This window comes from Pongo pygmaeus, chromosome 15 (genome assembly GCF_028885625.2).
Source record: "Pongo pygmaeus isolate AG05252 chromosome 15, NHGRI_mPonPyg2-v2.0_pri, whole genome shotgun sequence".
Lineage (NCBI taxonomy): Eukaryota > Metazoa > Chordata > Mammalia > Primates > Hominidae > Pongo > Pongo pygmaeus.
Window position 1 is genome coordinate 95,849,002 of NC_072388.2, and position 8,644 is coordinate 95,857,645.

Genomic DNA, 8,644 nt, shown 5'->3' on the forward strand with positions numbered 1-8,644 from the left:
TGTAGCCGTGGAGACATGCCCAGTGACACCCGGGGGCAGGGGAAGTTGACTGTCAGGGCAGTCTCCACTCTTTTTTTTTTGTTTGTTTGGTTATTTTCTACAAAAATTTAACCAAATAGTCATAATTATGACATAAAATATACCAAGACATATCAACATTTTAGGAATCATATAATTTTGGAACACCTGTTAATAATATGCATATATAAGATAACTCAAAGAAGATTAAATATCATTTCTTTACTACTACAGTTTTTGCTTCCTATTAATACTACACAAACATCTTTTTCAAAAGAGAAAACCAAATTTTACACGTTTGTGTATTCATACTAAACCTAATTTTAATAAAACCTTATAAACAAATTTATCCAATCTCAGTAAGCTGTGACCACACAAGATTTCCATAAATCTTTTATAACCTCTTATATTTTTCTATTCTTTTTGTATCTGTTTAGTTTTATCCATATCAGTTTTTTATTCCTTCAATTTAGTCTCCACTCTACCTCCGTTAAAGGGAATTACGGAGCAACATCCGCTGCAGTGGGTTGAATTGTGTCCCCCAAAAGGGTACATCCACGTTCTAACTCTGGGTACCTGTGAACGTGATCTCATTTGGAAACAAAGTCTTTAATTTAAGGTTGTGGAGATGAGATCATCCTGGATTCAGAGCAGGCCCTAAATCCAGTGACTGGTTTAATTAAAAGAGGAATGAAAGAGAGATCTGAGACATATAGGGGAGAAGGCCATGTGCAGACAGGGGCGGGGATTGGAGAGATGCAGGCAGTAGCCAAGGAAAGCCAGAAGCCACCAGTAGCTGCAAGAGGCATGGAGGGATTCTCTCCTAGAGGCTTTGGAGGCAGCACAGCTCTGTAGGCACCTTGCTTTAGGACTTTGGCCTCCAGAACCGTGCACTTCTGTTATAGGTCTCCACGTTGGTGGTCATTTGTTGCAGCAGTCCCAGGAAATTAATACAGCTGCCAGCCTAATACACAATGAAACAGAAACTTTAATGGCCTGGCGTGGTGGCTCATGCCTGTAATCCCAGCACTTTGGGAGGCCAAGATGGGTGGATCACCTGAGGTCAGGAGTTCGAGACCAGCCTGGCCAACATGGTGAAACCTTGTCTCTACTAAAAATAAAAACAATCATCTGGGCATGATAATGCATGCCTGTAGTCCCAGCTACCTGGGAGGCTGAGGCAGGAAAATTGCTTGAACCTGAGAGGTGGCGGTTGCAGTGAGCCAAGATCGTGCCATTGCACTCCGGGCTGGGCAACAAAAGCCAAATGCCGTCTAAAAAAAAAAAAGAAACTTTACATGTTCAGTGGCACTGACTCAAACTGCTTTTCTGGCTACAAAAGAATTCTTGCCTCTGTCCTTCTCTCTCCCTCTTTTCCCTCCCTTCATTCATTCTCAGCATGTGCCCTATCTTTATGTTCAGTCTGATTACCCATAGAAATTTTCCCTAATGAGCTGATTAATCAAAATACCGAGCCATTCATACTATGCTTAGGAATTCCTGATCACGCTTAAAAATAGTAACAGATATGTACAAATAAACCCAGCTATAAACGAGAGTGATTATTGGTGATTTAATTCACTCCAGGATCACAAGGGGGTGAAATCATATGGCATGGATGCATTTTCAATGATACATTTTTGCTACCAGGAGAGATATTAATACATTATACACGCTCAGGCATTGGTAAATCAGCCATACCAAATGATTCATTTATTCATTCAACAAATATTTTGTGGGTGTGCCAGGGGCTAGGTAAGCTCTCTGCCCAGGAATCTTCACCTAGTGCAGAAGACAAACCACCGAATACGCAATTGCATTTGGATATTGAATTTGGTGATGGGTGCTTTAAAGGAAAAACGCAGGGCACAGAGAGAGAGGCAGTGGAGGGCAGTGGCAAGGGCATGGGCTATAGGGTCTGTCATCCCAAATCACAACCAGAGGGAGGCTTGCTAAAAGAAAAGCAGTTTATTTGGGAACAGAGCACTGGAATGGGGAAATGCATGCTCTGGTAAACTACGTGCATACTCAGGAAGGTAAAGGAAGACAAAGGTTTTTAAAGAAGAAAAATGAGGACGATTACACAATTGTTTGGAAATAATTATCCTTGGCTACAAAGATCAATAACAAGGGTGATGCCAGTCTGAGGTTAGACAGGCAATTGCTGGGAAGATGTCCTTGCAGAAGGATTTTTTCTGCGATGGCCTTTGTGCAAGATTGTGGTTTTTGCAGTCTTTCGTGATAGCTTTTAGTCAAAGACAAGCATGAGGAACTTTTCTTTATGGCCTTCCCCAGCTGTCTTTGTTAGGATTTCCTTAATATCCCTGACTTCATTTTGATTCTGACAACTTCGACAAGCCCGACCAGGTGGGTTTGAATCCCAGCCCTAAACTCATTAACTATGTGCCTAAAACGACTACTTGACATCACTGCATCTCTGTTTCTTAGTTCCTTAGAACTTGGGCATAGCCTTTCATCTTCAGTCATGGTCTTTTTGCAGGGTTTCAACGGACAGCCTCAAATGTTTATTAAGCTCCTCTAACTTGGCAGGACTCAAACCCCAAACTTGGTCTCCCCCACAGTGGGCAGTTGCTGAAATCTGCACTGTTCTTTCAGCCTTGCAATTATTGTTTCCCCCTTGGTCATGCATGTGCAATTCCCCAATCAGCCTGTGATTTCAGGGTGTATATATGGGGGTTTTAGGGCTGCCCCTCGTGGCTACCGCCATTCTGGGACGTCTGCCTTCCCTCAGTTTCCAATTGCTCTAGCAGTTCAGAACCACATCTTCTGACTCCTCAGGGTAATAAAACCGTGGTTTTCCTAATTTTTTTTTTTTTTTTTTGAGATGGAGCCTCGCCCTGTCGCCCAGGCTGGAGTGCAATGGCGTGATCTCAGCTCACTGCAACCTCTGCCTCCTGGTTCAAGCTATTCTCTTGCCTTGGCCTCCGGAGTAGCTGGGATTACAGGCTCGCACCACCATGCTCGGCTAATTTTTTGTATCTTTAGTAGAGATGGGGTTTCACCCTGTTGGCCAGGCTGGTCTCGAATTCCTGACCTCATGATCCGCCCTCCTCAGCCTCCCAAAGTGCTGGCATTACAGGCGTGAGCCACTGCACCCAGCCGGTTTTCTTCTTGAGTTCTAGCCACCCTATGGCATGCAGAGTGGGAAGTGTCCTCAGTAGAAAAGTCAAATAAACAAGGCGGTCCCCCAGTGTGGCTCCTTCTTTCAAGGGTCAAATCCCCTTTGGCTTCTGCCTGCTTTTGGCTGCTGTCCAGTGGGAAGTTAGTATGATGGAAGCTACTTCACCATCACCACTGACTCTGATTTTTTTTTTTTGTTTTTTTTTTTTTTTGGAGATGGAGTCTCGCTCTGTCGCCCAGGCTGGAGTGCAGTGGCACAATCTCGGCTCACTGCAAGCTCCGCCTCCTGGGTTCATGCCATTCTCCTGCCTCAGCCTCCTGAATAGCTGGGACTACAGGCGCCCACCACCACGCCCAGCTAATTTTTTGTATTTTTAGTAGAGTTGGGGTTTCACCGTGTTAGCCAGGATGGTCTCAACCTCCTGACCTGGTGATCCACCCTCCTCGGCCTCCCAAAGTGCTGGGATTACAGGCATGAGCCACCGCACCCAGCCTGATTTTTTTTTTTTTTAACCTACACTCACTTCTTAGGGTAGCTCATCCATCCTCATGAATGATCCACTCCCATCTCCAGCAACTAGATGTTAATAATGCCCAAGTTTTCATCTCCACCCCCTGATATCCATGTAGATTTGAACATAAAGATCCAGACATAAGTTGGGTGCAGTGGCTGACACCTGTCTTCTCAGTTATTTGGGAGGCAGAGGCAGGACGATCACTTGAGCCTAGCAGTTCAAGACCAGCCTGGGCAATAGAACAAGATTCCATCTCTTTAAAAAAATTCTAACATAAAGATAGAGAAAAGGGCCTTGAAGACTTAGAAATTGGAGCCAAAGAAGAAATGTTAGCATAAGGAGTTTTCAAAGAGAAAAACAGAAATCAGGACAAAGCAGTGTTACAGAAGCCAAGAGAAGAAAGTACTTGAAGAGAATGGTCAATTGTGGTGAATGTTGAAAGAGCCCTGGTGAGATAAAAACTGAACAATGGTAATTGTAATTAGTACCATGTGGTCGTGGATGGCCTTAGCAAGAATGCTTTTGGTGGTGTGAAGGAGGTAGATGCTGCATTAGAGAGGGTTAACGTATGGCTGGAGATGAGGAAATGAAGACAGAGATCCATCCAAAGAGAGAGGCTGGAGCTAAGCAGGTGCAGTCCTTGGAGAATCAAGAGATGAGGGTAGCAATTTCTCAAATGCACTGAGCCTCTTTCATATTTCCATGCCTTTGCATATGCCCTTCTCCCTGCCAGGAATGCCCTTCCTGTCCCTATTTGCTTGAGTCACATCTACTCCTTTTTCAGAACCTCACTCAGGGGTCCAGCCTTACCCACCAGCCCCTTCCCTCCACTGGGTTGGCTATTTCTCCTCTTTGCTCATTCATTTCCTCCCTCTCACCACTGTCATAACTACTGGTGATTAAATAACATTCTTTCTTTCCCTCTGAGTTTGGAAATAAATGGAAGTATAGGCATAGAACCACACAGATGATATCAAAATGCTAGCCTTATTATAGGTAAAGCTTGATTGGAGAATATGGGTTGACCTGTGGCCAATTGAGCTTCCTTAGACTTTGGCTCCAGATCTAAATTTTGGGGCAACTCTGCCGAGGCCAGCCATTCACAGCCAAATGCAGAGTCCCTGCCCCACACCTGTGAGCCTCCAGAGAGCGATTTGTCCTTCCAGATCTAGTTAGGAAGGCAGGTCTTGGGCCTGACCCAGGCTTTCTTACACCTTGGAGGCAGGGGCAGGCAAGCAGATAAAGAGAGACAGTGAGAGAGTGGGTGGGTCAGGGGAACTCAGCCTCATGTTGGATGCTTTCTCCAAGTCTTACTAATCTGGCAAGTCACTTCTCTTACTCGGGAGGAGTGAGTGGGAGAGAGGCTACAATTTCTTTCCAAGAGTACATCTCCTGGGATGTGGAATCGAACTTTCCTCATGAAAACTGGACGGTGGGAGCAGAAATTCCACTTCATAATGCCACCACCCCCTTGTCCTATCACCATAAGTTTGTGTCCATCTGCCCCCTTAGAGTGTGGCCACTTGAGGACAGCAATCTTTTCTTGTTCATTCCTCTCCTGAGAACCTAGCACAGTGCTTGGGACACACTAGGTGCTCAGTCTTTATTTGCTGAATGGTAAATGAATAAACATCAGATTAAACCAACGGAGGCGTCCAAAGGCCCTGCAGTATGTCCTGACTCCTTTTAAAGCCGCTTAATAGATTTGTAAAACACCTGAGGCTTATCTCTGTGTTAAGCTGAGACCAATGACAGTGACGGGAAAGAATGATCAAGTTCACAAATTATCCTTTGGTTTATATTTTAATTCCCAAAGATAAATGGTACTTCAGTTAGATCATGCTTTCTATCTCTTTTGCAGGTGTTAGCTTATGAAAATATTGGCTGAGCTCAGCTCCCTGGTGTGAAATGCAAGTCCTGGGAAATTGAAACATACTTGTGTGTGGTAGCCTAGTTTCTTTTATTAATGGCCACTAATGGTCAGCAATCAAGCCACACCTGTGAGAGACAAAAAACAATTGGCTTGTTTGCTTGAAGTGAGTATAATTTATGAACTTGCTGATTATTCATTCTCTCTCTTGAAGTATTAGCTAGAGACATTTGTGCAGAAAGAGAGAGAGAGGAAAATGCCCACTTATCTAATTTTAGTAGGCAGTATGGAGTTATCATGGCTTTGGAGTCAGATAGCCTCGGCTATAAAACCCCACTGTCACTAACTAGCCATAATTACAGCTAAAGATCCATTTCTCATCTGTTAGGTCGTGGTAATCATACCTGTCTTTCAGAGTTGACAGTGAAGGTTAAACAACTCAGCATTGTCCGCAGGCCTCCCATAATAGGAGTGTAACACAATTCCTTTATTATTATTATTATTTTCTTATTCGGAATTCAATGTGGAATTTTTTTCTTTATTTATTATTTAATATTTTTTTCTTTTTAGTAATTCAATGTTGGACATTGTTTCATTCCTGTGCCATTCTGCTATGTTCCTAGGAGTTCTATCAATCTATTTAACATTTAAAAGTAGTTGCATCAACATCTCTCTCTCTCTCTCTCTCTCTCTCGATTCATGCTTTGGCCTCTTAGAAGTTTCCCTCTAATCTGAGTGACAGAAGAAAAAAGGACTCCTGATGGGGCTCACACACAGGTGGCTGCAAGATGCTGGTGCAAGATAGAGATGGAGCACTGAGCCCGGAGCCACAGCCCAGACCTCAGGAGGGGCAGGGGGAGCCAGCCTCTAGGGTGTGGGGGTTGGCCCAGATCAGAGCTGCACAGCTCTGCAGCTCTAACATCATGTGTTAGTCCACTAGGGCAGTCATAACAAAATACCAGACAATGAGTGACTTGAACAAGAGAAGCTTATTTTCTCACAGTTTACTTCTGTTCTCACGGTCCAAGATCAAGGTGTTAGTAGAGTTGGTTTCTCCTGAGGCTTCTCACAGCGTGTGGATGGCCGTCTTCTCCTTGTGTCTTCAGAGTCTTCCCTCTGCATGTCTCTGGGTCTAAATTTCCTCTTTGTATAAGGACACCAGTGAGACTGGATGAAGGCCCACCCCAATGACCTCATTTTTAAGTGATCACGTCTTTATAGGCCCTGTCTCCAAATACAGTCACATTCTGACGTTTTAGGGGTTAGGACTTCAGCACAGGAATGAGAGGGGATGGAGTTTAGCCTGTAACACCACAGAACCAGTGCCTGAGGGAGAGAGTCCAGGACACAGGTGAGACCTGATGCTCTGAGACCCATCAAATGCATCCCATGTGAGATTCTATCTCCTCCACTGTCTGGGATTTGGTCTTGGGGAAAGCTACAGAGCGGGTCCTTCTCAAAGACACCTTGGCAATGACACTCTTTCTCCCTTCCTTCTTCTCTCTGTTCCTCATTCTAGGAAACATATCCACTGTTACACTGGAAAAAGGTCTTCTGAAACTTCTTCTATGCTCTGGCCTTTCCTCCAAGGCCTTGACATTTGATACTCCAAAGCATACATTTCTGAAACTCTGAAAATCTTCTCTGAAATACATTGCTTCTACCATGAGTTTCAAGATTGTATTTTAAAATTTGGAATCCAAGAATTGCCATCATCTTTGTTCCCTTTCTCGTGGCATTCTTTGAGGCATGGGGCTGGAAAGCCCTTGTTGACTGAACTAGGAGGAAACCACGAGGTCAGAGAAATTGGTCAGGGAGCAGGGCAGGGGACACAGTAATTCACATAAACAGAGTATAGCCTCTGAACTCTGTCTTCTCGAAAACCCTGGGTCACTAAGATTTCTGTGACACCTCAACTGCTGGGACAGCTACTAGTGTGCCAGTCACTTGACATTTATCTTGATAATCAGATTACAGATTTCTGAGGATCAGGGACATGTACCCATCTTTGCTGTGCAATCCCATATTCCCTTTGACATAGAGGAAGAACATAATCATTGACATCATACAGCTGCATTCAAATTCTGACTCTGCCACTTTTTAGCTATTTGCTTAGGCAACTTTGAGCAAGTTGCCTAAGTTCTCCAAGGCTTAATTTCCTCACCTGTCAAATGTGCTAATAATGATACCTACCTCTGGGAAGAGCTGCTGGAGGACCGAATGAGATACAAGATATAAAGTACTTAGGACCATGCTTGGCACATGTAACTGCCAAAAGATGTTAGTCATTATTATTTAAAATATTCGTAGATAGATTAATTGATAGGGTGTGGGTTTAGCTACAGCACAGTGGTGGCAATGGTGATGACATGGGGAAAAAAGGAAAAACGCATTTTCCATGCAGTAACTATACTTGGCAACAAGTCTTTCCAATTCTCTGTAATAAAAGGATTTTGTTTTGCTCAGATCCCCCTTTGAGTCTCATAATAATGCTTATATATAGTGCCTTTTGTCCCAGAATCTTGGAGCAGCCCTGAAATCAAAACACGACAAGAGTCGGATGGTTGCAAAAATAAAAGCAACAATTTGCTTTTGTTTTTGACACAACTCTCCTTCCTTTCCCAGTTTGCAAGTTGGCGACTGGATATGAACATGTATGTATATTTGACATGAGTCTATGTCTAGCCACGGGCAATAAATGATAACAGCTGCTTGCAGCTTGGCTCTGGGACATGGAGTGATGTGAGAGGCAGACCTCATGATGTTCAGAAGGAGAGTAATAAGAGAAGGATGAGCAGAAGGAGTTGGGAGAGCCTTTACTGAGTGCCTACTAGGGCCAAGAATTGTATAGAGGCTATCTCATTTAATCCCAACAGCCACTGTCATTTATAGATGAGAAGGAGGCTCAGCAAGATTAATAATTTATACAAGGTCACATAGCAATTAAGTGGTAGAGGAAGGTTTCAGATTCAGGCCTCTCTCAATCACGAAACCCATGTCCTATTGCATTAACACATTGCTTCTCTCTTTCTCTAACAGTATTTGTCTTCACTTTCAAAGAGCGTAAAGTGAAAGAAAGGAGGAAGTCCACACCCTTGGG